The 14,586-nt window shown below is 39.1% G+C and overlaps 1 protein-coding gene across 1 annotated transcript in view; it reads left to right on the top strand.

Annotated features, from left to right (window-relative positions):
• Window positions 1-14,586, top strand: part of LOC120532063 (B-cell scaffold protein with ankyrin repeats-like) — a 213,612-nt gene that overhangs the window by 161,339 nt on the left and 37,687 nt on the right. The gene's annotated exons all lie outside the window — the stretch shown is intronic.

The raw sequence follows: 14,586 nt of genomic DNA, 5'->3' as shown, positions 1-14,586 counted from the left end.
ATATTTGGGTTTTAATGGGTCTCAAATAATTTACTAATGTCAATTGCTTCTTCAAAATTATTTGTTTCTGTCACAAAGATACAAATATTTTTCATCAATTGATAATTGGAAGGATGCAAGGTGCAGAAGAAAGAATGGTAACTCCTAAGGCTTCTTTACATTACCTGAAAGGAGGTGCTGAAGTGGAGCAGCTTGACTATGAAACACCTAAAACTATTTCATATCCCTCTTGCATTCCCAAGCTTAACTTCTCCCTTCACCTAATCCCATTTCACTGTGCTCCTTACACATCAGGTTTTGTACAAACAGAAGCTCAGCCCTTAGTCAAGTCCAGCTGCGTTCTGGCACATTTGTATAACACAACTCTATTGTGATCATGTTGGCTTATCAGACACAGTAGCACCAACACTGTGTACAAGACAGAAATACCGAGCAAGGCTGACAAATTACATATTAGCACATTATGTTTTCAGGCCATTACCTAAAGTTTGGTAGGCATTGGGGAAGATTTAAGCTGAGAAGGATTTTTAAAATATACCAGCTTTTAATGGAATTTCTTTAGTATAGTATTTGCTTTAAATGTGTCATTTTAAGGTTTTATTTACACAGCTGTGCAAGACTTTAATCAAAAGTCTGCATTTAGCATCACTTGCTTTCATGATATACAAAAACAGAACAGGTAATTGTACAACACAAATGAAAAATGTATTGAAATGTTTTTTAAAAAATTTTTTGTTTGTTTTGCTTCTAGTAGTCTTTGTTTCTGTTCACTGTGGTAATTCTAAATTATTTATACGAGCTCATATTGCATCACTCTTAGTCAAAGTTAATTGTGGCTTTCCTTTTAATAATTGTTTTAAGTATGGTTTTCATTTTTTTCAACCTTAACTGTAAAACCATTAATATAAATGGTTAAATATAATATAAATATATTAAAAAAAATACCTGGTTTTACTCTTAAGTATTTTGCAATTAGAATTTGTGTCCTTTTGCATAAACGTCAAATTTAAATACCAGCACTTATCTGGCTATTTACATTTTACAACAAAAACTAAGAGACAGTAAAAAGTAATTAAAAAGCTGCAGTGATCGACTTTAATGGTAATCACAGGATCCCCAGGGTGATTACTGGTGTTTTTTACATGACTTATTATTTCAATAACCAACACTCAAATTACTTATTTTTTCTGTCACCGTTTACATTACGAAAAATGTAAATTTCCTGCTAGCCTGTTAGGCTTTGTATTGCTTTGTTTGAAAAAATGCTAATTACTGGCAAATAAAGAATACTAAGAAAGATTGTTTTAGCTTACTTATTCATATTAGGTACTTTCCTACAGAATTGTAAGGGAGAATGTGAAGAAGGACTTTATAAATAAGACTTACATAATTTGCTAAAGTTTTTTTAATGTTTATTTGCTTGGGGAAAAAATTTAAGCTTCATTACTTTGTTAGTTTTGCTTTGATATCACTTGTTCATGAACAGATATGTAGAATAATATCATAAATATTTCAAACTATATAAAGCCACTGCTTCCTGTCATATAACCTTGTCTTCTGTGAATTTCTAATTCATTTCTATGAAAAGAATTATTATTTGTGGAGATCTTCAACTCTTCAACTGTGATTTTATTGTATTATTATATAGCACTAGCCAACCCGCAGTGTAGCATATGCCGCATATAATTATTTATTGATGAGTGAACACTTCCTGAAAGACACAGTTGTCCAAATGGGGACGGTTTGAGGATACAACTGTCAGTGAATGAAAAGATGGAACTCTGGAGAGAGCACTATACAATTGTCTGTGAGTGAAAACAGGTTTTGGCAAATATAGGCATATTTTTTTGAAAGTTTGTCCTTGTGCCTTATTAATAGGTATTGCAAATGCCAATCTAACAGGAAATTGTCTGCGTGTAAAAGTAAAAGGCAAATTAGAATCTGATGGGGTCAGAGAAATCCTTGGAATAAGGACAGTTTTTGAGGTAGCAGATGTGATAGTCTTACACTCCAGTACATTGCGGTGAATGCTGGTAACAGAAAGTCTAGTGCCATAGCAGAGACCTTTTGTTGGCATGAGGTTCCGGAGAAGCATGATGACTGAACCAATTTTAATTTTGAGTTTATGGGGAGGCATGCCAGTGGGAGTAAGACTATTAAGAAATTCTTCGGAAAATTCAAGTTGATCTGCAGGATCGTCTGTGACGATGGAGTCAATGTTGGTGAAAGTTACTTCGTCGTTAGGCATAAGTTTCAGCACCTGTTCATTAAGGTGTAGTGAGTCTTTGTTGGTGACGCTTAATATAGCTCGCATACTGAGTTGTTCCAGAGTGACAGTTGAGAAGTCGATGTCGCCATATAATTGCCTTGAGAGCGATGTTGGAAGCCTGCGGAGGGTGAGAGTTGGTGGGCAGGGCCTTGTCGTGCATTCCCCATGACGTGGGAGGAGCGTTAGAGTGGGTGTTCGTGGCTCTTTCGTGCGTAACCCATGGGCGGGGTTCTGTTAGAGTTGGCGGGCAGGGCTCTGTGAGTTGGCGGTCGTGGCTCTCTGTCTTGTGTGCAGTGAAAAGTCAACGTGGCTCAGAGGTGCATGTGGACTTTTGCACAGACGAAAGCAACTGAGGCTGTGTTTGGTGAGTTGTTGCGTGCGGGCACATGAGCACATGAGCGGGCACTCGAGAGCGACGCTGGATGTGGGAGGACAGTTACAGTTGGTGTGCGTGGCTCTGTCGTGCATATCCCATGACGCAGTAGGAGGGTTAGAGTTGGCGGGCGGGGCTCTGTCGAGCGTATGCCATGGTCTTAGTGTTGGCGGGCGGGACTCTGTGAGTTGGCTCTCTGTCTTGCTTGTGCTCACTGTCTTGCGTGCCCTTAGTGAATTATACATATAGATACTCAAATCACTGCATATATTTGAATAAGGAATTAATTTAAAATACTGTAAAATATTAAACACAGCCCATGATATGAATAACAATACAGATATGTATGCATAATTCCCAACTGATATTATGCTTTTTTAGCCTTTTAGGTTCTTAAGGCATCTATTGATTGTAATGTAAAAGAAGTGAAATGCAATGTAAATTAAGATGAGGTGTTTTTTTAGTTGCCTCTGTTGTTAATGATTTATTAAATTAAGGCCACTACTGAATATGAATCAGTGTATCTTTATTCTCAGTGTACATTTTAGTGTTGGGCTTGAATTTCCGTAAAAGAACAAAAAGAACTAACTCTTGTTAGTGCTTTCATTGCATTGAATAGTGACATAGTCAATAGTAATAAGATTACACAAAGCTTTCAGCAGGAAGATTAATATTAAAAATATCTTTAATCAATGATACCAGGTAAAATGATTTGGTCCTGGGGTACATATTATTATGGGCAAACGGGACAGAATGGTGTGTCAAATTGAACAATTAGTAAACTAGTAACAGCAGAGATTAATGGCTCATTTATGAGCAATGCAAGAGAATTGTTAGGGATAATGCAAGAATCTCATGCGGCCATGTATTATATCAAGCCCACCATTATGTTACAGGTCATCACAAGCCTAGCAACCATGCAGCATTACAGCAATTAGAAATATTAAACAGTGGCACTCATAATAAGATCCATGCAAAATGGTTGTACCCATAGGAAAACAAATGCAAAATATGGTGATGGAATGATGTCACCAGGATAATTATGAAAAATCTAAAAAATAAAAATACAAAAGTGCATGTTTCCTAAACAAATCCCAAACATGTTTCAGGCACTTAATATGACAACCTCCCCCCAACACTGGTAATGCAGAGTGTTAAACAGTTTAAAATGACTTAAAATGTTTAAAATGTGTCTGCACCTTGCTAATAGGAACAGAAACGCACTGCTCAGTATGTCTCCAAATGTCTTTGAGTCGGAATGTATCTTGAATGTAGCTGACACTTACATTTTTGACTTACATTTTTGACCATGGTTTCCAGTCAGTCTGTCTGATCATTTTTGGGAAGTCAGACTCTGTTATCCTGACTCAGTTTTCAATAACTATTAACTAAAACATAATATTAACTGCTACTACAGTAGATTCTGATATTACATATTGTTGTTGACATTATTTTGGAATTCATTGTGTATTTTATTTCTGGTTTTTTTTCAGCACTGTGGTTGTCTGTAGTACATATAACATAAATTTGACTGGTGCTTGCTAAGCAAGGTCAGCCAAACAAATAAAAATCTTGCAGGCTTACTGTGGGGTTTTTAACCTCACATACAGTTTCCTTTATCTTCCTATTGATGATAAAAATATTAATGACTCAGCAGAATATTTCTGCATGGTAATATGTTTATCTTTATGTTTCTGGAAGTCATGACACCCTTGTCTTTAAGTATATTTTTAACAGTATGTTTCCATAATTGTACTAAAATACTAGAGAAGAGGGTCGGGCAGTATTCAGGGTACACTTCTTTTCCTACCACATCCCAAGGACTGATTGTTGACTCAAAGTTGGCATGGTGTGAAATAATGGAATATGTAGTTATTGTGATGCCATGGCTTCTGATGCCTTACAGATGACACTGCAGTTGTGACCTGCTGGGCTAGCTACTTTGAGCAGTTGTTCAAAGATGATCCTCCAGCTAGGACATTGGATATCTCTGGGTCCACGGTTCTTGAGGCTGATCCTCCAATTAGGTGGTGAACCAGCATGTTTGGGGGAAAGCTGCAGGGATCTTTGGTATCTGGGGTGAACTTCTCCAGGCTGGTAGTAAGGCTGTCCTCCTGGCATTGCAAGCAATCTTTGCTTCCATTTGGGAGACTGGCATCATCCTAACTGACTGGAAAACTGGACTTCTCGTCCCTATCTAGAAAGGGAAGGTTGATCGCCTGGATTGCAGCAACTACAGGGGGATAACACTGCTCTCGGTGCCAGGTAAGGTCCTTGCTAGGGTCGTACTCAATAGGATCCGTGATCACTTGCTCACCCACTATCGACCGGACCAGTCTGGTTTTACACCTAAGAAGTCTACCATTGACCGCATCCTGGCACTAAGGGTTTTCATGGAGCGCAAATGCAAATATCGGCAGAGTTTCTTTGCAGCCTTTATTGATTTTCGTAAAGCGTTCGATTCAGTTGATCGAGCTGCCCTGTGGGACATCCTGAGGGTTCGTGGGATCTCCTTGAGGTTGCTGGATATCATGGCCGGCCTGTACACTGGTACTGTGAGTGCTGTACAGAGTGGAGGCAGAACCTCTGCGTTTTCCCCAGTTGATTCTGGGGTTCGTCAGGGGTGGTGTGTTCTTGCTCCTACTCTGTTCAATGCTTGTATGGACTAGGTTTTGGGCAAGATCGTGAGGTCCAGCGGCTGTGGGGCATCTATTGGTGAAGAAAGATTCATGGATCTTGACTTTGCTGACGATGTTGTGATCTTCGCGGAGTCAATGGAGGCTCTGATCGGGGCGCTCGAGAGACTGAGCGAGGAGTCTGTGTCTGGGCTTGTGAATATCCTGGATAAAAACCAAGATCCAGGCTTTTAATGACCTCTTAGGCACATCCATTAGCAGTGTGCCTCTTTGTGGAGAGAGTGTCAACATTGTTGAGAGGTTTACTTACCTTGGCAGTGACATTCATGTCTCTGGTGACTCTTCCTATGGGGGGGTCATGAGGTCGCTGGAAAGGGGTGTGTGGCGCTCCCGATATCTATGCAAAAGGACGAAGGTCCAAGTCTTTAGAGTCCTGGTGCTTCCTGTCTTGCTATATGGTTGCGAGACATGGACACTATCCAGTGATCTGAGACGAAGACTGGACTCCTTTGGTACTGTGTCTCTCTGGAAAATCCTTGGGTACCGTTCGTTTGACTTTGTGTCGAATTAGTGGTTTCTCATGGAGTCCCGAATGAAGCACATTACCTGCATTGTGAGGGAGCGTCAGTTACAGCACTACGGCCATGTGGCGCATTTCCCCGAGGGTGATCCAGCTCGTAAGATCCTCATTGTTTGGGACCCGAGTGACTGGACCAGGCCATGGGGTCGCCCACGTAACACCTGGCTGCGGCAGATAGAGGGTCATTTCTGGATGGTGGAACTAGACTGCGTGTCTGCCTGGGGTGTTGCCAACAGGGATCCCGAGTTGTTTTGTCGTGTAGTGGATGTGGCAACGCACTGTACCAGTGCATGCTACCCAGCTTGACTTGACTTGACTTGTGATGCTTTGTGATGGACTAACAAACTGTTCAGGTTTGCTGTCCATGTCATACCCATTGTGGCAGAAGGTCTGTGTGAACCAAACTAGATAAAAAGGTTAACAAATAGATAAATGGGGCATAAAATTTATAAAATCAGTGCATAACACTATGGGGTACGTCTCACATAGTGGACTATTTTTAAGCCTTGCTCTCTTCTTTAAAATATCAGTTAATTGGTTAAATACTTTATAGTTTATTTATGAATTATAGATATCTCTCCTTAAAGATGTAACAAGGTTCTCACTATTACTGATTAATCAGATTGTGTAACCTGTGCCCTACAGAGGATCAGCCTAATATCTTTTTGGTATTGACGTAATATTGCACCTGTCTTTGTTGTGGTCTGCAACTCTGTTCATTTTCATTTTATCTGTTATCTACTTGTCTATTTGATTGTTTCTAAATCAAAATCCCCCCAAATCTGTTAATCTTCAATACAATCTTTTGGCTTTCTTTAATTTAGTACACTACCAGGTGCTAGCCACAAGGATGAATAATGTCTCTATGTGCACCATTAATCTTTCCCTGAAAGCAGCAATAGCACTGAAAGCAATTATTAGCTCTTACTTGGGCTTCTGTAGTTATTTGTTTTCTTTCACGGTTAGAATGAGGTTTTCCTTTTATTCTTTTCATTACTATATGTGACTTTTGGCTCACTTTTTATTATTTAATACAACTATAAATGCAGGTGAGAGAGCATATCAGAAATATTTCAATTATTAGCGCTTCATCCTCACATCTCTAGAGTCCAAGGTTTGAATATTGAGTTGGGGCACTGTATGGCTGAAGTTTATATCTTCTCTCTGCATGCTGCGTGTTCTTCTTTTAAGTACTCTGGTTTAATTAACTGCAAAGTGTTCCAGTGTAAATGAGTTTGAGATTGTATTTCATTGTGTAATAGAACTGCTAGTCTGTCCAGACTTAGTTCCTACCTTGAATCCTGTATTGTCATATTAGACAGCATAATGACATAATAGTCATAATTGTCCTCAGCGCTGAATGGAAAGGTATCTGTTTAATATATGTTTATACAAATTAATACGAAATCTTTCAGTAAAAGTACATGCAGCAGTGGCCTGATCTTTACAGGTAGAAGGCTGGCAGGATCATTTGTAACAGTTTTGGTTGAAGACAAAAATGCACTGAAAGCTTAAAATTGCCTAATGCTATTACAAACACATGCCTAACATTTTAACATTATTTCTGACAAAAGCCAAAGCCAAAAATGATACCCTTTCACAAATTAGTCCTGCATTTCAGCATGAAATTGAAAACCAAACAGCATTTTGCAGAATATGCAAAAATGGAGGAAAGGCTTTGTATATCAGATAAAAAAGAGAAACATTCAATCTGAAATTAACCCATCACTTGCTTGCATATCTACAACCCAAGGCTCCATGAGACTTCTGAAGCCTAAAGCACTCCAATGAATTTACTCCAATTCTAAGATAAAAGGTGTCACTCTGCTTGGCTTTTCTCTACATTCATAATGGCTAACACGGTACAACACCCTAGTACTACTCCATTTGTAAGATAACTTAGTTCAATTATTGTGGCATTTAATGATTATAATAATAATTATGTGGGGTTGCTGTCTAGTTGGCAAAGACCACAACATTGACACAAGGAAGCATGAGGTCCCTTAGAGAACATCTAAGAAAGAATGAGGGAAAAGATCCCTGTATGTTGGCTGGCAGTGGCACTAGAAGAGACAGTTGCGGCCTGAACAAAAACATGTTCCCCAATAATGCTAGGGGACAAGCAGATAGACAGCTGCCACTATTTCCCTTGTCACACAAACAGAGCAGTAGGACATGGAAACATAACAAGATTTTACACTACATCACTCTTCAGGGAAGGCTTTACACTAGATTCTGGAACATGCATAGATTAACTTTTAAATTACTTCAGGAGAATTAGTGAGGCCCAGCACTGATGTTGGGCAGTAAGGTTGGGCTCACATTTGGCAATACAATTCTTCTCATAGGTATTGGATGGGGCTACGGTCAGGGTTCCAAGCAGTCCAGTTCTTCCACACCAATCCTGCCAAGCCATTTCTTTATGGACCTCACTTTGTACACTGGGGCACTGTCATGTTGAAACAAGGAAAGGGCCTTCTCCAAACTGTTGCTATAAAAATGGAAATACACAATTCTCTGAAATGCCTTTGTATGCTGTAGCATTAAGATTTACTGTATCATTATTGGAATTGTGGGGATTAGCCCAACCCATGAAAAACAGCTCTGGACCATTATTGCTTCTTATTAGAATTGACACTATGCATTCAGATCAGTACTGTACATAAGTAATTCTTTTGGCATCCACCAAAACCAGATGGACTCCTAGATAGTGAAGCATGATTCATCACTCTAGAGAACACATTTCCACTGCTCCAGAATCCAATGGCATTGTCCTTCATTCACTCCTGTCCAGCCAACGCTTGGCATTGGGCATGGTGATCTTAGTCTCTTTTTAGCTGCTCAGCCACATTTAATGAAACTCCCAATAAACAGTTCTGGTAGTGAGTGCTGCAGCTGAAGACAAATGATTTTAATCCGCTACACATAAGCACTCAGCAGTCCCAGTCTGTTAGCTTGTGTGGCCTACCACTTGATCCCTGACCTATTGCTGTCCTATGCTGTTTCCACGTCACAATAACAGTAGTTGACAGGGAAACTGTAGCAAGGAAGAAATTTTGTGAACTGACATTTTAGAAAAGTGGAATTCTATGAGATTGTCATTCTAAAACACATCCATTCTACTGCCTAAATTTGTCTGTAGAGATTGCACAGCTTGATGCTTGATTTTATGCACCAGTTAGCATACTGTTTGCCATGTAGTGTATAAGACATCCTGGCCAAAGCATGAAAGCACCTGTCTACTAACTCAGAAAGCCAGGTCTTAGCTTCTCATTCATGCCTGAGCTATGGAAGGACTGTGACTCATGTCTATTTGTTAGAGGTACACAATCTCAAATATGAATTTATAGGGTTATTCTGTTCCCTGGAAAGAATAAGAAGCTAAGAGACTGCCATAAACATCCAACCCTTGATCTCAGAAGTGATCCCACTATGGGCTTTAAAGTTGTCTCATTGTTAGAGGCGTATTGAATCTACTTGTAGAACTGGGGGAAGATTGTGGGTGAAGCTTGTGTGATGTATAAGGCCGAAGTATCCTCTGTAAGGCCTCCTCTGTTTCACTAGTTTGTGATGCCAGATTCACAATACTAAAAGCCAGCCAATTTTAAGTAGAACTGATGCAGTTCTACACCAAACACTAATTCTTAAACATATTCAGAATTAACCCGCAATGGCAGATTTAAGGAATTGGTTATCTGTACAAACAGAAAGCCATGTTCCTAAAATGAGTTTGAAAAATGCTGAAATATACAATACAGTATAAGCAGGATAAAAAATCAATATGTTGGGTCTTAAGATGACTGTTTATATGAATGTAACTCATCTATCCCCTTGTAATCCAGCATTAACCTGCAGTTGTAAGTGCACATTTGATTAGATTATGGTCATAGTTCTCAGATGGAAGTTGGTTAGAAGTAGATATGTATCACACTTAACAAAAGTCTAGTGAAAATGCATTTTTGTCAGCAAGAAACAACAATATAAGCAGAAGTTGACTTGAATTTTGTACTGGGAAGGTGAAATCAGGTCTCTATCCCGAGTATATTCAGAGAGTAATCCATCCATCCATTATCCAACCCGCTATATCCTAACTACAGAGTCACGGTGGTCTGCTGGAGCCAATCCCAGCCAGCATAGGGCGCAAGGCAGTAAAAAAATCCCAGGCAGGGCGCCAGCCCACCGCAGGGCGCGCACACACACACACACCAAGGACAATTTAGAATCGCCAATGCACCTAACCTGCATGTCTTTGGACTGTGGGAGGAAACTAGAGTACCCAGAGGAAACCCATGCAGACACAGGGAGAACATGCACACTTCACGCAGGGAGGACCCGGGAAGGAAACATGAGTCTTCTAACTGCAAGGCAGTGGCGCTATCCACTGCGCCACCGTGCCGACTCAGACAGTAATGCCAGCTGTAAATATAAGCTGGGTAAATAATATCCAGATAGAGCTCATATACAGGATGAATGTTAGTGCCTGGTTCTTCTTCCCAGAAGAGCATTACTGATTGATTCATTTTTTCCACATTCATGAAGTCAAAATCAGCCAATTATTACTTATTCTATACATAAATCCTGTTTTCAAGTGATTACAAGCATTGCTACATCCAACCTACATGCAAAAGGAATAAGCACAACTTATTTCACAAAACATTATTACTGAGATACCACGTTTTTAAGAGTGATGCTTGCTTTGTCATAACACAATTAACTATACACTTCTATTTTGAATATGTTGTCTAAAAGCTAACCTGGGGACCTCTAATACTTAAAAAACATTTAGGCTGCATAATTTAAATTAAATGTAACGATACAGTTCTTTTTCCTTTCAGCAGATAAATAGGTATATACTCTCATCTTCCATTTGGCACCTGAATATTACAAAGCTTTCATGCATCGTGATTCCTGTAAGAATAATAAATTCAACAGCCTACAATATTAATGTACAAATTACAAATATCAGCTGTTTTTAAAACTGAGCTGCTAATAACACAGTTGCTAGGAAACATTACGAAGCAGTTTATGAGCATCCTTAATGACTCTCAAAGGTTTTTATTACATTTTTAATGTCTGTTACAAATAATACAGAATTTTACAATTTTAAAGCTGTAAGCAAGAAAGGTTCTGCACTGCTACTTTATAATAAAGTTCATATTTATGCATTAGAAATGAAAAACTAAAAAATGTTTAGAAACACAAACATTTTCAACTTCTAAGAAAGAAAAAGACCCAAGGTTAAGTAATATTTTCAATTTGGTTTTAAAGTGAATGATCATGTATAAAAATGATAAGAAAATATCTTCCTTATTAAATGCATGAGACATCATTCTTAAAAAAGAAAAAACTGGTTGCAGTTCTCTTATTTAGGCTATCGTGGAGCCATGGCCTTTAATTTACAATTAGATTGCAATCAAGATAAATGACTTGAGCAATGCAGCAAGGCTGATGCTGTAACCAACTTGGCATTTTTGTGATGTAAATTCAGTACTTTACGCAATAGGTCACAGGGCCTCATTGGGCCTCATACTCTCAAAACGTCTTGCACTCATTAATAAAGAGCCAATAATAGTAGCCCAGAACATAATTTACATGCATCCATCCATTATCCATCCCGCTATATCCTAACTACAGGGTCACGGGGGTCTGCTACTTGTAACGTAACTATACATCATATGTTTATATCTTTCCTTGTTTCCCACTCCATCCATCTCCTTCTCTAAGTTCTCACCAGTCACATCTGTGTTTGTTAATAACCTGCTTTGTAAGATGGGGCCAACTACTTGTGTACTGGATCCCATTCCCAGCACACTACTTAAATCCTGCCTTCATGCCATAATCCCGACTGCTACAACAATAATAAACTCATCCCATGACACTGCCTCTGTGACGCTCACTCACAGCATTTGACACTGTCAGACATGACATTCGACTGTCCAGAATGGAGAACATGCTGGGTATCTCTGGCACTGCCCTCCAGTGGTTCAAGTCCTACTTGACTGATAGGCAAGAGTTTGTCAGTCTTGGCAACAACAGATCCAGCTCAGCGTCAGTCACACAAGGAGTTCCTCAGGGCTCTGTCCTCGGCCCTCTGCTCTTCTGTATCTATATGCTTCCACTTAGCCATAACATTCGTAGCTATGGACTGGGTTATCATCTTTATGCAGATGATACTCAAGTCTAATTCAATGTTAAAAGTGAAACTTCATCAGAGCTTTCTCAGCTCACAACCTGCCTTAGTGAAATTAAAACCTGGTTGGAGCAGAACTCTTTAAAATTAATTTGCAACAAAACTGAACTCCTGCAAATTGGGACTAAAATGCAACTTAATAAAATGAGCTAATTCCCAGTCCATCTTGGCGGTGATCTCTTCAGACCTGCCTCTACTGCAAAGAATCTTGGTGTCATTTTTGATTCCTCCCTCTCTTATTCCTCCCACATAAATCACATTAAGAAACTTTCTTACTTTCACCTCCGTAACATATCCTGTGTTCGCTCTTTCCTCGCCTTTTCTAATGCTGAGAAACTTGTCCATGCTTTTATCATATCCCGCATCGATTATTGTAACTTGCTGCTGGCAGGTGCCCCTTCTAATCTTATATCACAGCTCCAGCTTATTCAAAACTCGGCTGCTGCAAGAGTCCTTACCAGCAGCAGCGAGCACATAACACCCATCCTGCTCTGTCTTCACTGGCTCCCTGTGTCTTACAGAATGGAATATAAAATCCTACTAATAACTTACAAAGCCTTAAATAACTTTGTGCCAAACTACATCAGTGTCCTTCTCCATCACTATGTGCCTGCCCGCCCACTAAGGTCCTCCGATTCTGCAAATCTTGTTGTGCCCCACACTAATCTACACTCCATGGGTGACAAGGCCTTCAGCTGAATAGTGCCCAGACTCTGGAATGACCTACCGAAACTAATTAGATCAGCTGACTCCATGAATTCTTTTAAAAAATAACTCAAAACTCATCTGTTCAGGAAGGCTTTTAGCTCTACTTGACTTTATTACCCTTGTAACCTGTATGTGTGTGCTAGACCATCAATTATGTTGTCTCTTAGGCTTTTCTCTGAATTTACTGTCTTAATCTTCTTTATTTATTTATTTGGTTTGTACAATGCTATATACTGTATACCCTGTCGTTCTTTCTTATATTCTGTAAGTGTCTTGAGCATGGGAAAGGCGCTATATAAATAAAATGTATTATTATTATTATTAAGAACAGCATGAAGATGAGGCCAGTTTGTTTGATCACCAACTGCAAGCAAAGTTTTGGAATCTTACAAAAGGTTATACAAAAGATTGAAGAAAACTGTTTAGATTAATTAAGATATTGAGAGACATGATTGTCGACTTTAGGAAGGCCCATGCTCCCACTCCCACTAGACATCAGTGAAGTGGATATGGTCAAGAGCACCAAATTCCTTAGTGTGCTCCAGGCAGCTGAACTTACCTGGTCAAATTAACACCACTTCCATTACAAACGTGGCACAGCAACATCTCCACTTTCTCCACTTCCCTTATTCTCACCACATTCCAACGTGGCACTATCGAGAGTGTTCTGAACAGCTACTTCACTGTCAGGTTTGGGTACTCCTGTGTCTCAGACCTACAGCAGAAACGATCATTAGGACTTCTGTGCCCTCCATTAAAGACATCTTTTTAAAGTGTTGCATCTGCAAAGCCTATAGTATTATGAAGGACCACTCTCAACCCACCCATGGAAAATAGATATGCCAGGTTCTGCAACAGCTTCTACTTTTTGGCCATCTGGAGTCTGAACACTGTGCTGCCTCACTGCCCTCAGATCAGCTCTTAGTAGCTTATTTATGTACAGTATATTTGATACACTTGTTACTACAGCTGTTTTTTTATTATTAGTTGTTGTTTTTATCTGTTTGATACTATCTAATTCAAATTATTACTATCTCTTCACTTACCTATTATGTATTTATCTTTTTATAGTATAGTATGGTTCTTTACCTGTCTTAGAGTTATCCTGTTTTTTATACAGTATATGCTGAACCACAGTCCTGTGGAAAATTTCTTTGTGCCACTTTATCCTGCAATATTGTGCATAGATGGTATGACAATAAAGCCACTTGACTTAACTTGACTCATTTAAGACGGTCTCTTTCCTTCTCTGAAGATTCACCATAAAAGAATTCTTATTTGTCCAACCCAGTCTCTTTTGAGCTGAAATCAAGCCTTACTTTTAAAGTCAGTTTATTTGCAGTAGTACTATCTCTTCCCTTCATGAGGTGAGATATGAGAGCACTGTTTTCTTCTTAAGATCTCACTTGAGACCTTAAAGGTTCCAGCTTATAAAATTGATTGATTTATTAATCTGTTTCTACCTTTCTTTTGAATATTAACTTTATTACTAATTCCACGAATGTCGTTGCTGGGCCTTGCTTGCTATGCTTGGAGAACATATTGTGGTGGTCTGTGCAGGGTGCTACAGGTGTATGGGTTTCTGGGGCCACTGTTTTATACCATCTGATCCCTGAATTTGAAGACTTAGAACTGTATTTGCATACTTTACATTAATTAAATGGATAAAATTAGTATAGGACTACTTCAAGAATGCATTTGCCTCCTTACCTGTTTATATTTTTTTAAAAACAGGATATTAATGCACAGACATGCCGGGAGACTGTGAAAATATTGTTTGCAGATGATACATTTTAAACCTTATTAGACTGTGATTTCCAGCATGAAAGG

This window comes from Polypterus senegalus, chromosome 7, assembly GCF_016835505.1.
Source record: "Polypterus senegalus isolate Bchr_013 chromosome 7, ASM1683550v1, whole genome shotgun sequence".
Taxonomy (NCBI): domain Eukaryota; kingdom Metazoa; phylum Chordata; class Cladistia; order Polypteriformes; family Polypteridae; genus Polypterus; species Polypterus senegalus.
This window is presented reverse-complemented; position numbering and strand designations above follow the sequence as displayed.